We start from the raw sequence: 21,186 nt of genomic DNA on the forward strand, positions 1-21,186 counted from the left end.
ATAAACTTAGAAACAGAAGTTTCCTTGGCTCATATTATACTCAAGAGACAATGATGATACTGAAGTCCTTTTCATAATCAGGGCCTTTGTAGAGGTTGTCCAGGTAGTCTTAGCCAAAATATCCCTCTCATTGTACTCTACTCCAGGGCAACATGTGGCGTGCCAGCTGGATGCCCTCCCTACATGCCTCAGGTGGCCACATTTCAATGGTGTCTATAGAGCACAGGCCAAATTCTCATTCTCTGTGTTAATCAGTGGGAGAATTCCCATAGAAAATGGGATGGGAGCATATTTTAGGAAAATTCAAAGAGATTATCCAGATGATTAGGCCAGGACATTGTAAATTCGGGTTTTATGTAGGATTTCTATAGCATTATCTTATTTCACCAAAGAATGCTAGAAAATTTGGATATATTTATAAATTAAAAATAATCATGCTTTTTATTCCACTGTGATTTTTCCAAAGATAATCCTACAAAAATTTTCTTTGGATACAATAGAAGCTCATCTTGATTTATAACATCAAAGACAACTGATGTACCTAGTAATAGAATTTGATTGAACTTTTTCCCATGATCTTGAAAGGATCTGAATTCTACTTATAGAGGTCTCATTATACCTCTCTTTTCAATTAAATTCTAATCAATTCTACAAGCATTTAGTAAGTGCTTACTATGTACAAAGCACTGAGATAGAAGCTCTGAATAATTCTGTGTATGATGCTTTATGATGTGTAACATATTTTTCATGTTCATTATCTTATTGGTGTGGTAAAGAATCACTTTATAATTATTATCTAAATTGCCTAGATGATGCTATATTTTTAATTTAGGGTAGAGTGTTGTTTCTGGTGAGTCCAGAACCATTCGGGAAATATTTAGTTTCTCTTGAATGAAAAGATAAAGGCATATCATTGTATCATTATATTAAGCTGAGTTGGGTTGGAAACTGGTATTTCTGTTGGTTTTATGTCATTAGGCTCAGTCTCCAGTGCATTTGTAGTGATCTAATTGAAAAGATTTGTCAACATGTTCGCAAAAATAGTTTATTTTCAATTTTAAGGCAATATTGATTTATTGCATTTCATATAATATCTTTTTTAAGATAAAAAATGTTATTTCTCCAGAAACTAATCATATTTAAAATTATATCAAATTCTGCTGTTCAGCCATGAAGTCTGTAAGTGCTATACAACTAATGGAGAATAGGTCTGAAAGCTATTATTCTCCATTTAACATGTACACTATTCTCTAATATTGTTGCATCTGATGTCTATTGAAATGTTCTATTTCTATGTTAATATTACATTATAAAGTCTTATTTCTAATATTTCTGAGATTTTTCAAGTCATTTCTTCAAACCTACTTTGTAAATACTTTAAAACAACCCCAGTTTTATTTTTATTTATCTTATTTCTCTTAGCCATAGTGTTGAAATGGGATTTATCCTTTAGCATTTTTAATATTTCAAAAAATTTAAAAGGAAATCATTATTTTAAGCACTGAACTTATTCTTTTCACAAACCCAAACCTCAAAAACAGGTAGGAACATCTTTATTTGCTTTATTTCCAACATCAAATTTGCAAAAAGGCACTTTCTTGGTAACCTTCAGCTATTGTCACCCTGGGTGCTTGGCCAGAGGGCAGTCATGTTGACCCCATCTGCAAAGGCTGGCTAAACTAGAATCTTGGACTATTAGAATCCCATTCATCAAGGTCCACATAAAGTAAGGTAGGTGGGAAGCAGGAGGACAGATGGTAGGGTCGGCAGCAAGGAACTTGTTCATTGACATTGATATAGACCCTTCTTCTTGCCAGAGTGACTCCATGGACTTGTTTTGGCATGGAAGACTAGGCCAAAGCTATCATCTTAATAGAAGGTGAGCTGCAGGCAAACTGGAGAGATCCGTGCACAGTAGGTGTTTAGGGTTGGCTTAGATTTTGTCTATCAGCTTGACTGTCATACATACTTGATTGATGTGCAGTGGGGCTTGAAAGTGCTGCATTGATGTTGAGGACTGTGTCATAAGGTTCCTGATATGATGCACATGTCTGAATGGAGTTGGACATTGACTATCCTTGCCTATGCCAAGCAACACCAGACTTGAGTGCATTATTCTGCAGTTGAGTAGCAGATGGTGAGTGCAGACGTTTGGAGGGGGTGTGCCTTCAAACACAATATGGAGCCAGCAAACTTACTTAGAAGGTTACTGCATGTCTTGACTTTGGCAGCTATTTTTTAAGCACTGGTGAAAAATCCAAGTCCTATCCATTGTTACTCTCAGAATATTCAGCATGGCTGGTGTTCCAGGCAAAGGAGATGTGAAAATGAAAAGCACTATTCACTGTGTTGGTCACAGTTGGTTGAAGGTGACTTCTTGGTGTTGGCTTAATGGGCTAGATAATCATTCTTAGATTGAATATTACTGAACTTGGTACCAAAATAGTTATTAACGAAATAGGTAAACTTCATCTAGAAGTGATCAGAGAAAGGGCCATCAGAGAACTGGAAGAACATTGAGGTCAAATATGGTACTTAAGAGTGACTTTATTTTCCTTGGCTTTTAATTCAGGGGAAGTATTATGCTCTTTGGAAATAAAAATAAGAAAATCAAATATCTCAATAGAAGTTCCTTATGCACAAAATTATGGAGGTCCACAAATGAATGAGCACAGTAATTCCCTATGTGTAAGAAAAGTGATTTCTATTGGTGTTTGTTTTCCCCTGAGTGGGTTCTGAACACATATAAATTCATTTTAGGTTTAAAATACAGGTTTTGGGTTTTTATGTTCAGATTAAAACATGGGATCTGCTCATTGCATATAATTATGGAAATAGAAAAAATGTATAGTGCATAAATTTAAATCAGGGATGAACAATTCTAAGATTTTGCTCCACCTCCTTCCAATTTTATGTACATTTCTAAGTGGATGTGTGTGTATATACTCTTTAAAAATTTTGGATCATATAGTCGATATTCTGCTTTTTCCAATTAGCATTAATTACATTATTCTCAGAATCATGAAATTGTCACTTTTAATGGTTGTACAATATTATGTTTTATTTACGTACCAAAAAAATTTTAGACTTCTCCATATTTGACATGTCAGTTATTTTCTACCATTATTCCTACTGCTCTGACAACCATATCTTATATCTATATGCTTGTATCTACATATACTTTTATCTACATCTTGGATTATGTTTTCAGCATTATTTTTAGAAGGTTGATCTCTGGGGTAGTGTATGTAAACTTCTCAAGTTTCTTTTGATAACTCTTCCCAAATTGTATATGAGAGTGCTTTTCTAAGTACACTCTTACCTGCTTTGAGTAGTATTATTTTATAAATATTTGCTAATTCACCAGGAAAAAACCCACTCTGGTTTATTTTGTTGTAATTTGCAATAATTTGATTAATATGGAGCTGGAATCTTTCATATGCTTATTTACCATTGTTTTTTTTTTTCTTCTTCTTCTTACTGTAATTGTTTGTTCCTCTTCTTTACTCAAGTTGTTGTCTTGATGATTTGCAAGATTTTTAAAATGTTATATCACTGCTTTGGTCAAACGTAATGTAAAAATGTTTCTCCCAGTTTTCATATGATGTGAGAACACCACAATTCTATTGTAGTGCTTTCCCTATGATTGTGCCTTTGCTTTTGTCTTCTTTTTATCAACTTGAGGTCTGATAAGGACTCACCATTTTTCTGGTATTATCATGGCTTTATTTTGTATTTTTAACTCTCTGTTCCTTCCAGGATTTATTTTAGCGTAAGGTATGTGATAAGCAGTTTGATTTTGTTCCCCATAGTTAATCAGTTGTCCCAACACTATTTTCCCATTAGTATCATCTTTATTGCTCACTAATTTTTATCAACATTCAGATCTATTTTTGAATTATCTGTTCTTTCACTGGTTCCATACTGTTTCCATTAGAACTTCATAGTAAGTTTACACACCGGTTAAGTCAAACCGTCCTTATTTTTCTTTTTTCAAAAATACTTGGCTCTATTGTCACCCACTCATTTTTCAAAATTAACTTACCACATTCAGTTTGTAAAAATGTTCCATCGGAATTTTTATTAGAATGTTATTAAACCTATAAATTAGTATCAGTATCTTTGCAATATTCAGTCTTCACATTCAGGAGCCTCATATGTTTTTATTTATGTAATGTTTTATAATAAATAAATTGTGTCTTTCTCTTCATATTGGTACCCAGATTCTTTATTATATTTAAGTAAAGGCATGCTGTGTCCTTGTTATTGTCCTTTATTGTGTATATTCCAAGAAAAGCCATATTTTTCTTTACAATAGTTTTGTTATGATTTGTTAGGATTTACATAAATTTAAAAATTTTTTAATGATTACAATAGGTGCAGCTAACATTCATCTTCTCATATAGACACAGTAAAAAGAAAAGGAAAAGCAAAAATTTTTTCTTCATGATGAGAAATCTTATGATTTACGCTCTTAACAACATCCCTATATGTCATATAGCAGTATATAGTATTTATTATCTAGCTACTTTAATCAACTTTCTTAATAATTTTTTAGTAATTTTTATAAAAGTTCTCTTGAGTTTTTAAGGCCATTAAATTATCTGCAAATGGTGACTTTATCTTCTTTTTTCCTTTTTATTTCTGTTTAATGTCCTATTTTATTACTGGAAATTCCCAAACAGCTAAGTAACCATGAAGATAAGAAGTATCCTTGTTCTTGATTATGTGGTAATGTCTTTAGTTGTTTGTGTTTCTTTTTGTTTTCATAGTTGTAAGGTGGATATTAGTTGTAGATTTAAGACAGATATTCTTTAGAGTACTGTTTCTAACCCTTTGTTTATAAAGAATGAGTGTTGAAGTACATTACATGCCTTTTGGATAAATATTTTTAAACTCTAACTGATGGACATAGACTTCTATTATGATGTCTTTTTCAATTCAGGTCAATTCTAACACACGTTTATTCAGTACTTACACTCTATGCCAGAATTGTTTGCTGGGCATTAGAATTCAGTTGCATAGTTTCTTTCTCTAAAAACATAGGATTATTAGGAGCATGATAATTCAGAAAGGGATTTATAGTAATTGATTTCCCATTATTAAATTGTCCTTGCATAACTAGTAAAACATCACATTTAGTATTTTATGAAGTACACTTTGAAGGTTTTTATAACCTAATTGTATACCATATCAAAATGTGGATTTTAAAAATTGCTGAAAGTAAAATTATTATTTAAAATCAAAATTATGAGTTTTTACATCTGAAATAATAGTGTTAAGATTCTAATCAAGAACATCTATAAAACTTGGTATCATCTCAGAAAATTCATAGACCTCTATAATATAGATTGCTTATGTTCTATACAATCAGGAAATTGGAATTTCCAATCATACTTTATCACTCTTATATCAATGACACAAATGATATATGATTTAAGGACATATCTCCTTCATGATGCCAACATGGTGTTTTCCTTTCTCTGAGAGTCTTCTGTATTATCTGTGGGATTTAAGTGTCCACTTACATTGATTTATTTTTAATGAATTTTTTAAAATTAATTCTATTGTCTTAATGTAGTTTAGCATAATCTTTCTAGTTTTTCCAATCTACTGTTTTAATTTATTTTATTTTTCAGAATTCTTTATTTTGTTCTTTTATACAATATACATGAACATCTGATATTTTACCCTTTTGACCAGATTCTTTATATTTCACACAAATCAAATCAGCAAATATTGATAAAGAATCAATTTTTTAGTTAGCCTCATGCTAGTTACTATGAATTGTAGTACAGAAAAACGTAAATCATGTACTCTCAGGGAACTTATAACTTTCTAGTTGGTAGATAAAATATAAACAAGAAAAAATGCAAAAACAGCAAATCCTAATAAAATATTTATGTTTATAGTAACTAACATAAATACGGTCATAGTCTTGTTTTATATTCAAGCAAATATATTAGAATTTACAACACATCTTTTGTATATTGACCTCACCCTAGCCTTATACTTTTCCTATTCTATTGTACCTTTACCATCATGTCTTCACTTGCTGATTAAACTTTGTACTTACTTTTGAAAGATTTTTAAAATTCTCTTTGGAGAATAGACAGATAGACAACACCAGATAGACAAATGTCATGCACATTAATTTCTGAAATATTACCAGTGATAATTCATCTCATACAAACATGGCCCTGCTCAGCATTTGGAAATAGGAGTAGTACAGGCTACTGTAATTGTAGACTGAAAATCATTGCTTTCTGAATCTCTTATTTCATTAAAACACTTGCCCTGATTTTTAGAACCATTCACAAAAGAATTAACATGTAAAGTAGGAGAAATCCAAATGCTAACATGAAGTTAGCATCTCTACTAAATGGGAATTTTAGCAGTAATCTTTGGTGCATTAAGGAAGTAGAGTCCTACTCTTTGGGCTTTGATGAGATTTTTATATCATGGAGACATCTGTTTTAAACGGTAGCACTTGAACTATGTTCTAAGTTACAATCTTAATATTTTATCATATTTTGGAAAATTTATATCCCCCTCAGTTTTTAATGCCTGCATTGCATAATGTTTGTCACAGACCACAATACCTATCCCTGTGGAACTGTTATCCTATCTTAATTCAGAAGTAATAGTATTGATTAAGTAACACTTAACAGCTTCCAAACTTCAAGGCAGTTTGTCAGTCACCATTCTCCCTAACCTTACTGTGAGCTTCCTGTGTGGTATCATTCATCTGTGGTCTTATTAAAATGTAAATAAATTACATCCAGCACACTTCCTCTATTTGCCCAGCTTGTTACTACATCGAAACAACTGTCTTAATGAAACACATATTGATGTATTGTGTATTTCCGTGCTAAGCCAAAGTGAGAAGGAAGTTATGTGAATATAAAATAGAACCTACTTCATATCAGTTTTTGTTAAAGCATTTTATGAATTGGAGATAATCTGAGCCATGGGAGATGATGTAATTCTACATGACAGAGCTCACAGAAAGGGGATAGCTCCTCAGATAGAATTGGATTAGACTCTTGAGATATATGCTGTTGGCCTTTTATACTGCTCTACCTTTGTAAGCATAGCTAACTCTCAGGTTTTTATACTAATATTATAGTGTTGTGGTAAATATAGTAAAAATAAAAACAAAGAAACAATCTTATCTAAAATAATTTCCCTTTGGCCTCCATATATAATATTTGACTTCTTACCATCAAAATACCATTTTATTTTTGTTTTCCATGGGTTAAGGAAGCTATTTCTAACATCTATATTATAGAACAGAAATGCCCTAACACTTGTGTAATGTCATACTTCGTTATATATAATAGATAATCTTTACAGGGCATGATTGAATAAAACTCAACTCATGTAATAATGAGCAATAATAATGAATAATAATAAGAATGAATAATAATAGCTGACCTATGAAATACAGTAGTACTTGGTTCATTGCTAAATTAGTTTGTAGAAAATAATTATTATTGCTTGACTACATACCAGATAGTGGGAATGGAAGCAACCGAGTGATGTGCAGGAGAAAAAGAAGCCAAACTGAGATTAAAATTTGCCATGTTTGAATGAAATGCTGAAATGCCAGTAGTAATTGATAGTCTCTGTGATCAGACTTTGGTTTTCTTTTTACACTTTTCTGTATTTTCCTGTGTGTGTGTGTGTGTGTGTGTGTGTGTGTGTGTCTTCCAATGTGCATGTGTAGTTTTGTAGTCAGGAAAAATTTATGTACAAATGTGTTATGTATTATCCTCATTTGCAAATAATTCATTGAGTTAACTGTATAAAGTCTTCCGTGGAGAGTGGAAGCCACGAGTTAAATTTATTTTTTGATTTTTTAAATGTTTATTTATTTTTGAGAGAGAGACACACACACAAAGTGTGAACGGCGGGGGGTATGGGTGAGGGGTGAAGGAGAGGGAGGGAGAGAATTTGAAGCAGGCTCTAGGCTCTGAGCTGTCAGTATAGAGCGCAATGACGCAGGGCTGGAACCCACGGACCATAAGATCATGACCTGAGCTGAAGTAGTACGCTTAACTGACTGAGCCACCCAGGCCCCACCATGAGCTAAATTTAAAGGCAAAGTATTCCATTACACACAGAATCCAGTGTCTCAGAACTTATTGAAGTTTTGTTATCACTTTCTCAGTTTGAAACTTCCAAACTGAAGATAACTTAAGGAAATAGTAATGATATGAATAACATCATGTCTGCATCCACTGTTTGACTCAACTTAGGACAAAAACTTTGCTATGTTGAGAATATGACCTGCTATATGTTGTTGTCATCTATGGTGAAAGTGTTAGAAACACCCTTTACCTCCTGGTCTGTTTCAAAGTTAGTTTGCCTGAGGTGAACTGTATATATAATTAACATTCTGTTTAGTCCAAGTCATGGAGACTCAGGTTCATGTGGTGAGGGCATTACTAGGAGGCTTGCCTGAATATTTATGTAACATGTAACAGAGGGTCAGCTAAATATTAATGGAATTAATTATATTTTTGTTAGAAATACTATAGAAATGTGTTACCCTAGGCCTCTGTAACTTACATAAAGGTTTAGTGCAACTTAGAAAATGTGACCTCTTTCAGCACCTTTGTGCACATTATAAAAATAATTTGCTCCAGCTGATGCAGCTTGGGCCAGGGGGCATAGCTTCTAGAGTGGAGAACACCCCTAGATTGGGTGCCCTTGTGCAAGACGCAGCCTGCACACTTGGTCATGGCCACCCTATGTTCTATGCTTTATTAATGATTTGAAAATAGGTTCCATACTCTTCTTTTCTTGCACAGAAAGCCAAGAATCACCTTCAAGTGACTTAGCAAAAAGATGCTTATCTAAGCTTTAAGTTTGTCTGGGACCCTGATGATACAAATCTATTACTTTGCTTCAGACATCTGATTTGAATCGCTTTGAGGTAGAAGGAAATGAAACAAAGTCACCATGAAAGCATAGATGGGTTTATCAAGTCTGGCTTCTAGAAGATCTAGGTTGCAGTTTGAAATTGCATCTAAAATTTTAGGATATCTTATTGTAACTTTAGATGGCTTGATATACAAAAGGGCAGATAAAGAGACATAGATGGACATCTCTTTGTTCTGAAAAGAAAGATGGTTTAATGTTTTATTTATTTCTGAGAGAGAAAGACAGTGTGAGCAGGGGAGAGTCAGAGAGGGCGGGAGACACAGAATCCGAAACAGACTCCAGGCTCTGAGTTGACTGTTAGCACAGAGCCCGACACAGGGCTCAAACCCACCAACCGTGAGATCATGACCTGAGCCGAAGTTGGACGCTTAACCGACTGAGCCACCCAGGCACCCTTTAAAGAAAGATGGTTTAAAAGGATACATACATATATGTTATAATATATACATATATAACATACAAATGAATGTAAATAAAATATAAAGAAATATATGATATAAATGAAGTAATTGAAAGCTAAAAACATAAGGTAAAAATGTAAGAATCCGGCCTATATATTTAAAAATCATCTTATATAGAATCTTATACACATTTGCAAATTGGGTTCTTAACCGTATGTTTTGAAGAAATACATTGCTGATCCTCAGACTAGAAAGAACGGTTTTCCTCTATTCCTCTTCAATTTATAAAGGGATCACTATATTTATATCATGAATACCATGATCAATATTAACCTTCATGAGAAACAAAGAATATTTTATAGGAATACTTCTTTTATAGCTCTCAATATAGATCAATAACATCTCAGTGATGTGTAATTTGGTATTTTCAGTCTTATAAGATATGGAATAGGTAGATGATACTCCATTCTGATATAATTCAAAGGAAGATTTTGGAATATTTTAGATACTAAATTCCAATGGAAGAACTGTAATTTCTTATAGATATTATTTGTCTAAGTTATGCCTTTGATTGAAATCACAGTGAATTCTAGATTGTATGACTGGAAAACAGCTATTTTTGTTAATTAATAGCAGAAATAGTAATCAAGTTAGGGTTTGTGTTGAAATTCTCTTATAGAAATTGCAAAGTCCAGCAAAAGCATACAGCCAAAAAACTATCCACCCACTTTACCTGAGAAATTAGCTGGAGAAGTGCCATTTCATAGGATCAAAAAAAAAACTCCTTTAAAATTTATTTTCATTCTGCTATAATATACACACAAATGGAAGATGGAGACTCCAATTTCTTCTTTGTTATAGCCTGGATATTGCCTAATTCTCATTAGGTGAGGGAATTTTATCACATACTCCATCACCAGTCTTATCTGTGTCCTTAAGCAATTTATATAACGTCTTCATGCTTTATCTTATGGATTAGATTCCTTTTTTTCCAAATAGAAAGAGTAATATTTACTTGTTATAGGTTCCTGGGTTAAAGGTGAATTATTGTGACATTTTAGTAAGATGAAGTTTGGTGAATACTTTGATTTGTTTGACACTTTATAGATGTGAAGGATTAATGTTGATCCAAAAATGTCAGTAAGATATTCAAAGTTAATGCATCATAGATTCTGAATTTCTGCTACACAAAGTTTGCTGATTTTCCCATCCCTTTCAATCTCCATGAAGAAAAAAAAAGTTTTGAAAATCCTAAAGGCAGATACTACCTGTTTATCTCATTTTATGTGATGAGTGATTTTGTAAATCTATTCATAATTTAAATGCTCTAGGAGAATCTATTCTCAAGAGAATTTTATTGTGGATCATTATGTAAAGCAAAAATCATTTTTAAAGTGCATATTATTCCCTATTTCAATATGGGAACTTTCTGATTTACGAGAGTTATTTAAGCTCCCAGAGAAGTATATTCCTTTAGTATGTTCCTGAGGAGATATAGCCTGGCCATGCCAGGAAACTGAGTGAATAAGTTGGAAAATACTAACTTGATTCACTTTGGCATTTGAGCCTCCTTAGAGAGATGTTGGAGCTGCTATTTTGTATGAGATTGAATCTAGATGACATGTTCTCTACAACTGCTTGGAATGGGTTTATTCTAGCCCAGTCTAGCTCCAAATTTTCTAGCAACCCATTTTGAATCATGTAATTCTAGCTCTTCAATGTGAGTTATTTCTCTAAGGTCTATAAAGTCATGCAGAATTCTTTATCTCCCATGGGGAAAGTATTGCACCCTCATCCTCATCCCCTCCAACCACCTCCCAATCCTCATGATTAACAGACATTCTTAGTCTCCAAAATTTTTAGACTTTTTAGAAATGTAGTGAAACAGGCAGTTGAGGATTTGCTATATACATGCAACCATCATGGAAACGGGAAACGTTCATGCAATGGCAACTGGACCTCCCCACTCACCCATAACCCCCCCCTTGCATCTGGGCCTCCAAAACTTGCATTACAAGGAAAAGAATTAGGCTTATTGGTTATTTGGTAAAGGAATATTGTAATTTTGTTATGCTCACTATCTAAAAAGAGATCATATGTGACATCACCCAAACTGGATACATGAGAGTAAAAGGGACCATGTGAAAAACTGTGGTGAGACAACAGGCATAAGTGAGATCTGATGTTTTCTCTGGGACTATCTCCACTGCTTACCCTTACCCAAACTCCATTGGCACAATAGATATACCAGGACAGGCCAAGCCATGAAAATTCGCATCTTCCTGACTTGATGGAGTAGAACATGAAAAGCCACATGCCTATAGGTGTCACAAACAGTAGCAATCTCAGTAATAAACAAATCAGGAAGATAAATATTATAGCAATTCAGATTGGGGCAGGCAATAGACTGGCATATTAGCCAGAAATTTAACAAGGATAATTGGAAAATGAGACTACCATAGTGGGCACTAATGAGCACATATGCCTAGTGGTTTGGAAGTCTGCACATATTCCAGGAAAGACCAGAGAAGGGTCCAAGGTATCCAGATACGCAAGGCTAACCCTAAAGCCTATGCAAAGAGGAGATAAGAGCAATGCCAATGAAAAGAGCGAGCCAAGGAAGACATGTAAACTGTGTGAATTTGGAATACATTTCCAACCCATACATATATTTATCAGCAAAGGATGTTAGCTTCTTCCCCCAAGGTGTTTGAGTAAAACTCTAGACCAATTATTAGATGTGAACTGCAAACTGTACTGACACAGGGGCAAAGCTTAGCTAAAAATGAAAATAGGAATTATAAAAACTGATCAAAGACATCATTAGCCACACAGCCTGAGGAAGACAGACTGCACAGAATTAGATTGATAAGTCACTAAATAAACAAATAAGTAACAATAACAGCAACAATCCCCTGGAGGGAAAAATCAGAAGCCAGAGTTGCTATAATATATTATATAAAATGTTAATTTACAAGAAAAAATTATCACATATGTAAAGAAACAAGAGTTTGACCAATACCCAGTTATGAAAATAGTCAATAGGAACTATCTCTAGGTTGGAGCAGGGAGAGCAGATGCCAAATTTAGCAAAGACTTGAAAGCAGCCATCATAAGTATATTCAAATAACTAAATAAAACCATGTTAAATAATTAAAATATTAATATAATTACTTTTTAAATAAAGAGTATCAATATAAAGATAGATTTTTTAAATGTTTTAAATGTTTCTTTATTTTGAGAGAGATAGAGAGCCTGCCAGCAGGGGAGAGGGAGAGAGAGAGAGAGAGAGAGAGAGAAAGAGAGAATTCCAAGCAGGCACCTGATGCAGGGCCTGATCCCACAACCATGAGACCAAGACCTGAACTGAAATCAGGAATTGGACACTTAACTGAGTGAGACACCCAGGCACTCCAGAAATTATTTTAAAAGAAACAAAAATTCTGGAGTTTAAGAGCATAATAACTAAAATGAAAAATATTCTAGAGGAACTCACCAGCAGATTTGAGATAACAGAAGAAAGAATCAGTGAACCTGAAGATAAATTAGTATAAATTATCTAATCTGAAAAACAGAAAAAAAATGGAGAAAATAAACAGAGCTTCAGAGATCTGAGATACCTTCAAGCATACTAATGGGTGTAATGGGAGAAGCAGAAAGAAGGAGAAAAAGAACAGAAAAAAGATATTTGAAGTAATAATGGCCAAAATGTTGCCAGATATGATGAATGGCATTACTCTACACATTTGAGAAGCTTAACACACTCCAAGTATGATAAATGCAAAAGTATCCATATATAGACACATGATAGTCAAACTTTTAAAGCCAAAGAAAAAGAGAAATTCTGGAAAGAAGAAAGAGAAAAAAGACTAATTCAGGAAACAACACTCTGATTAACAATTGAGTCCTCATAAGAAACAATTAAAGTCAAAATGGAGAGGAGCAACCTAAACAAAGTGCTGAAGGAAAAAAGATTTTTAAAAAGTGACCATCAAGTAACCATTCAACAAAACTGTTCTTCGATAAAAGATGGGGCGCCTGGGTGGCTCAGTCAGTTAGGCGTCTGACTTCGGCTCAGGTCATGATCTCACAGTTAGTGAGTTCGAGACCTGTGTCGGGCTCTGTGCTGACAGCTAGCTCAGAGCCTGAAGCCTGCTTCAGATTCTGTATCTCCCTCTCTCTCTCTCTGACCCTCCCCTGCTCTTGCTGTCTCTCTCAGAAATAAATAAAAACATTAAAAAAAGAAGATAAAAGAAAGATACTCCAAGATAAGCAAAGAAAGAGACAATTTGTTGCTAGCAGACCTTCTTTATAAGAAATACTGAAGAAAATCCTTTAGGTTGAAGGGAAATGACAAAAGTAATGACAATCCAAAGAAATAAATTGCACTTATATTATTATGGAGATAAATGCAGACATGGTATAAATATACCAAAATTCAATTTAAGAAGAAAGAAAATAATAAAGATTAGGCCAGAAATCAATGAAATGGAAAACAAGAAAATGATAGAGAAAAATCAATGAAAATTAAAGTTGATTCTTTGCAGAGAACAACAAAATTGACAGAAATTTAACTAGAATAACAGAGGGAAAAGTAGACAAGGTAACAGATTACGAAAGTCAGGAATAAAAGCGGAAATCACTACCAACCCCCCAAAAAATTAAAAATTAAAAAGATTAAGTAATACTATGAACAAACATATTCTAAGAAATTAGACAATTTATGTACAATCATCTAATTGCTGGGAATACACAAATTGCTGAAATTGTTTCAAAAAGAAATAGAAAATCTGAATAGATCTATAATAGTGAATAGATAGAATTATTAAGTCATCCCACACAAAGAAAAATCTGGATGCAGATGTCCTCATTGCATCCCATCCAATATTTAAAGAAAAACAATACCTAACTTTTTCTGAAAATAGAGAAAGAAGGAACATTGTTTTCAATTCACACTATGATAATAATATTATTCTGAGACTAAAGACAGACAAATGCATCATGAGAAAAGAAACCATTATCCCTCATGAGCACGGGCACCCATATCATCAACAGAATTGTCACCAACCAAACACAGCAATGTGTAAATGAACTATACACCCTGACCAAGTAGAATTTTTCCTAAGAATGCAAAGCTGGTTAAACATTAATTAATTAATTAATTAATATAATAGACCATATTAGTAGAATAAAGGAGAGAACTCTGTGACTATTGCAACGGATACACAAAAAAACATTTGAGAAAATCCACTGTCCATTCATGATTAAAACTTTCAACGAAAAGGACTAGAAGAGAACTTCTGTAAGGTATTAAAAGGCATCTATGCAAAATCTACAACTAACATCATACTTAACCCTAATAAACCCTGTTTTAAACCTAAGATTGAGAACAAGGCAAGGTTGTCAGATCTCCTCTATTCAATACTGTACTGGGGTTTTTGTCTAGAAAGATAAGAATAAATAGATATAAAGAAAAAGAGAGGAAAGAAACCAAGGGAAGGAGAGGGGGAAAAGAACAGAAAAGAAAGAAATGCAAGGTGTCCAGATTAGAAAGTAGAAACTTAACACTTTTTATATGCAGAAAATAAGTTATATAGAAAAGCTTAAGGTATGCATTCACCTACGAGTAAGGAGTTCGGCAAGTTTACAGGGTACCAGAGTATTATACAAAAATTAATCGTATTTCAATATACTAGCAGCAGCAATGAAATTTAAAAAAACAATAGCATCAAAAAGAATAAAGGTATTTTTGTAGAAATTGACAGGCTGATCCTAATTTTCATTTTATATGAAAATGCAAAGGACCTAGAATGGTGGAAATGATTTTGAAAAGGAAAACAAAGGTAGATGGCTTACTATAAAAACTATAGTAAGAAAGAGAGTATAGTACTGGCATGTAAATCAATGGAATGAAATTGTAAGTTCAGAAAATTAACCTTCATGTTTTTCTTCAATTGATTTTGCCAGAGGTACCAAAACAATTTGATGGGGGAAAGAATAAGGGTTTTTGTATTATTTTTGCTTTTAAATAAATAGTGTTAGGACAATTGGTGCTAGGACTATATGAAATAATAATAAATATCCATGATCCTAGACCTCTAGGGAAAAAATAACTTTATGTCCTGACCTCATACCCACACAAAGATTAACTCAAAATGGATCACGAACCTAAATGTAAGAGCTAAAACTATAAAAGTTCTATAAAAAACTTCATGGGGCACCTGGGTGGCTTAGTTGGTTAAGCATCCGACTTTCGCTTAGGTCGTGATCTCACGGTTCGTGGGTTCGAGCCCCGCGTCGGGCTCTGTGCTGACTGCCAGCTCGGAGCCTGGAGCCTATTTCAGAGTCTGTATCTCCCTCTCTCTCTGACCCTCCCCTGCTCACACTGTCTCTCTGTCTCTCTCTCTCCTAGAAATAAATAAAAATATTTTTAAAAATACTTAAAAGAAAATCTTCATGACCTGAGTTGACAGGGTTCTTAGATAAGGCAGCAATGTGCGATATGGAAAATAAAAACTTGATAATTTGGATTTCAGTAAAATTAAAAATTATTATACTTCCAAATATACCATTAAAGAAATGAAAAGAATGGGAGAAAATATTTGCGAGATTTATTATTTGCAAATATATATCTGATAAAGGATTTTTGTCCTCAGAATATATAAAGTTCTTCAATCCAATAACAAAAAGACAAACAACCCAATTAAAAATTTGTTTGAATAAATATTTCATCAAAGAAGATATAAGAATATGAAAAAAATATTCATTATCATCAATCCTTAAAAAAAGTATATTAAAACCATAGAGAGATACTGCTTTACACTAACTTAGAGTGGATACAATAAAAATAGACATGCAATAACAAGTGTTAGTGAAGATGCTGAGAAATTGGAACCCTTATACATTGCTGGTTGGAATTTAAAATGATACAGCCACTTTAGGAAATGGCTTAACCATTCTTAACAGTTAAAATAAAGTTACCTTTATGACCCAGAAATTTCACTTCTAGATATCTACTCAGGAGAAATGAAAACATATGTCCACACACAGACTTGTATATATGTCAACATTCAGAGCAGAATTATTCATAATACTCAAAAACTAAAAAACAGTCTGCATGTTCATCTACTGATGAATGGATAAACAAAACTTAGTATATCTGCACAATGGAATATTATTTGTTAATAAACAGGCTACTTCTACATACCACAACATAGATGATTCTGAAAAACAGCATGATAAGCCACATGCATGACACCACATGTTGTATGATCACACTGAATATGAAATGTCCAGAAAAGGTAAATATATACAGACAGAAAGCTGATTAGTTATTGTCTGGGGCTCAGGGTAAGAGTGGTTGACTAACTAAGGACCTGAAGGGTCTTTCTTAGATGACAAAAATGTTGTAAAACTGGACTGTGGTGATGATCACTCTAAATTTATTTAAAATCCTTAAGTTGTACGCTTAAAAGGGTGAATGTTCTGTTATGTAAATTACACCTCAATAGACTGTTAAAAATGAAATTATGCTAATTAAAACTAAGAAAAGAGAAACCTGGCAGACACCCCCTTAACCAAATGACCAAGATTAACATCCCCAGTGGTAAATCCTATGGATATCATGGATCCCCTGATAGAATGTTACAAGAAGAGCTCTTCATTCATTTGTATTCTTTTCTAAAACTATATTCCCAACCTGATCATGGAAAACATCAGACAAATCCAAATTGAGGAATATCTGACCACCACTCTTCTAAAGTATCATGGTCATAAAAAAAATAAATAAATAAAAACAAGAAAAAACTGAGAAGCTGTCACAGATTAGAAAAGATTAGGAGAAAAGGCAACTAAATGCAATGTGGTGTCCAGAATTAGACCCTTGGCACAGAATAAAGATATTAGTGAAAAAAGCAGGTAACATCTGAATAAAGTATATAGTTAATAGTATTGTACCAATGTTAATTTCTTCCTTTGACAAATTTACCATAGTTACATAAGATGTTAATGTTAGGTAGTAAAGAAAATATAGGAATTCTCTGTAGTATCTTTGCAACTTTTCCATAAGCATGACATGACACTGTTCCAAAATAAAAAGTTAAAATTGAAAAAACAAAAAAAAGAGGAATGAGGATTTATCAGTTCAAGGAGAGTTATGACTTAAATATTATGTGTAGATTTGTTTAGATCCTAATTCAAACTAACCAACCATGAAAATAAAGAACAAAAAGCATTAAAATTCAATCACTTGACCTAAGATATGTAATAAATTAACTAATCACTATTATTTTTGACATAGGATGAGGATATTTGTTATGATTTTCAGAAGCCATTATTGTTTAGTAATACCTACTAACATATTTGTGGATAAAATGATATGGTATCTGGAACTGTCATTAAAATGAGCTGATAGAAGAAAAAGTGGGTGAGTATAGATAAAAAAAGATGGACCGTGGGTGATGAGTAAGTACATGGTAGCTCATTTTACTAAGCTCTCTACTCTTGCATGCGCTTGAGATTTTCCATAATAAAAATTTTTTAAGTGAAAAGAAAAAAAAAAGACTAAGAGAAATAATTAAAATATTATAATTTTCCTCTACACTGACCACAGACAGGGCTTGTCTCCTAAAAATCATCTGAGCAGTATCAGAATGGATAAATCATAGAGTGGTGAGTGAACTCTCAAAAACAATCTGAGCAAGATACGATCGATGCTGAATTGGGAGAACATTAAGAGAAATGCCTGAAATAGCATAGACCTCCTAAACTGGAGTGCTTTGTTGTTCTTTTCTTGAAGTTTTGTGACCTGGTGATGCCTGAAACTTCTATGCATGTGAAGATTTTTTTAAAAAGTAGAGTGTGGTCAGAAGCAGCCCTTTGTTACTAGTCAGTGTTAAGATCTTTAGTTCCTCATCCCCCTTCAGTTTTCTTTATTGTCTGGGGCTTTGTTTTTTGGACTTGTGAGTTATACGATAGGTTACTGTAATATAATGCATTTGCTACTTCTCTGGAAAGCCATTCAGAATCTCTAACTAGTGCAGAATGCAACTCTTTTGCTAAAGGGTCTCTGCCAAGAGAAGCATTCTTCCGGGCTTTGTAATTTGCATTGATTACTGACTGAGCTGTTTCCCAGTGCATCATTGGGTGTTGACTGTAATCTATAAAGCCTTACATAGTTTTGTCCTGATTAAAGAAGTCTAACACTGGTGGTCAATTTTAATAATGACCGAGATCGATCTTGGTGACTTAAAAAAACCTTAACAGATTTTAGATCCTGAAATGTCAAGAGCAGGTTATTCTTATTGTTCACACATACTCTGGAAATCTACCATTTTAAAGGTGGGTATAGTGTACAGTACTGAACTTGAAAAAAAACCCAGGAAGCTGTAAAGTAGATAGTAGTGCCAAAAATGTTCTAGCCCTGACTTTTGGTCCTTAATCTAATCCGACATGCCTTCAGAATATTTCACTTCCTTGATGACCATTTTCCCAGTTTCTATCCAATACTTAACCCCACTACATAGTGACAGAGTTAATGATTATCTCATGAGGCAGATATGAATAGGAACAGTATTCATATCAAAGACAACTGGTCCCACTTCCAGGTCCATCTTTGGGCCAAGATATGTAGTCGCCAACAGTGAGTTGGCGACTGTATTTTTTGAGTCCTGGCGCAAAGTAAGATCCATCTGTTTTGCCCAGCCGTTTGCCTGAGTACCACAAAATGGTCCTGTTATTAGTTTTATTTGTGGTCCTATTTGAGGTTAGGGGATAATATAAATAAACTTTAGTCTTCCTTGTGATGAATGTAGCATGGGAATTAAAAGTGGTGGTGTTGGTAGTGGTAAGTGATGTTGCGTCTCTATTTTCTCAATTGCTCTGTTTTCTTTGGATTGGGAAGCAGACATTTAAGAATGAGTTTGTCATCTGGAAGGATAGTTGTGACCAAGTTTCCCTCAACAGGATACAAGATGTTATTTTTGAGCTTAATTACCCTCACCGAGGGGGAAAAAAAGAGAGGGGGAAAAATAAGGAAGAAAGTGAAAGTAAGGAAGAAACATGCAGAAACAGAAGTGAAGAGAAAGGTCAAAGAGGAGGAATACATGAGGAAGGAGGAGAATGTAACATAGCAGACCCCGTGTTCATAGAAATCACTTTCTTATTTTGAGCTGATAGTTCAGTTGACTCAACATCTGGTGAATTGAGGAAAAGGAAATCTGACTGATTAAATTGAACTGCTGTTTGTCAGTTAAATAGTTTATACATAAATATACAGCCTAGTTTCCATCACATTTTCTTGTATGAACTAGTGAATCAGGTTTTCACTAACCTTGTTTAAGCGGTGAGTAGAACAATACCAGTCAGTAATTCAGGTTTATATAGAGGTGGGCAGTTTCTATATTTCTGAATCATTTATCGAGGATTATTGTTATTCCATATAATTCTGAGCATGAGTTATTTTTGTCAGTTTCTTTTATGAATGTTTTGTTGCCTTATAAGGAAATATGTGCACTCCCCTTCTCTCATTCAGTTGTCCCTGGTGACGCCTCCATAATTTCTGTCTTTACACTGGTGCGTTTTTAGTCTAATTCAGGCATGTGAGAAGCAGGGGAAAAGTTTAGTTAGTCAATGTCAGTGATTTTTTTTCTGATCCATTCATGGATGGATTTCGTGAATCTGAACCAGTTTGCATTTAAAATCTATATATATCAAGTAGACACAATACCTAAAATATTCCTCCATATACTTCAAGGGAAAAGGAAAATAGAATTCACGAGTCGGAACTAGATGCAATTTCTAATAATAGATGCAATTTCAGGGTGATTTATGATCACGCTATCATATGTGGAGATACTAAAATATTACCTTGCACTAATGTGAGAGTGGACATAAACATATAACATTTAGTACTACAAATATGCAAAAAATTTACTGCTGTGCTGTGAAGTAAGCTGAAGATAATTGTATTATCTTCATTTTACACTAAGAAAGCTATATTTTTCTAAATCCTGTAGTGTCAGTTATCTAAAGCTAAAAATAGGGATGACTTAATCTAGTCTGTGTCTTTTTTTTTTTTTTAACTGTTATCTTATTTAGAGATGGTGTCGAATGAAGAAAGAAAGGATTGAAAAAAAATAGTGTGACATTCTAAGCCCAAACATTTATGACGTAGTTGGAGATTTTAATTCCTGGACTCTTAACTGAAAGATTGAAAATACACGTTAAGAAATGCAGTTCAGTTATTTAAACCAAGAAGTCTGGTTCAAATCCTGAGTCTTCAAGACCCTTGTTGCTTCCCACAGCAGTGGCTGTGTGTGATGAGATATATGTATAGATGATGTGGTATACAGCATGCCAAGCCCACAAGACACTGCAGTGGGCATTTTGTATTGCTAAATATGTTCATTTACCTCTACTTCACCATCTGCCCCACCACCAGTTCAGTCCCTTGAAAGTAGTAGATCTAACATTTTTTTTTTTCCAATTCTATGTGAAGTCCTAATTTCCCTTAAATATGTGTATTCAGATAATAGATTTTCTTCTTTATTCTCTAAAATTAACATTTTATGTAATCTTTAGGCTGTGTAATTGTTGTTTAGGAGTATTTTTTTTTAAATCAGATAGAATTTAGCTAAAATTCAGAGGCTCTGAGCTTCTAGTCATATCATTATAAAGTCCTAAACAGGGAGGCATATTTTGTTTTTCAGAATTGCTTTTTTTTTTCCTCTTTAGATCCTTTTCTTTTCATTAAAAAACTACTCTGGAAAGAGGGTTTTTTTTTTTTCCTTAACAGAAAAAAAAAGCCACGCTTGACTGATAATGCATTGCTTTGGAT

At 33.6% G+C, this 21,186-nt stretch overlaps 1 long non-coding RNA gene across 4 annotated transcripts in view; it reads left to right on the forward strand.

Annotated features, from left to right (window-relative positions):
- Window positions 1-21,186, forward strand: part of LOC144238104 (uncharacterized) — a 531,162-nt gene that overhangs the window by 276,553 nt on the left and 233,423 nt on the right. The gene's annotated exons all lie outside the window — the stretch shown is intronic.

The sequence above is a fragment of the Crocuta crocuta genome, unplaced genomic scaffold (genome assembly GCF_008692635.1).
Source record: "Crocuta crocuta isolate KB4526 unplaced genomic scaffold, BGI_CrCroc_1.0 scaffold56, whole genome shotgun sequence".
Classification (NCBI taxonomy): Eukaryota; Metazoa; Chordata; class Mammalia; order Carnivora; family Hyaenidae; genus Crocuta; species Crocuta crocuta.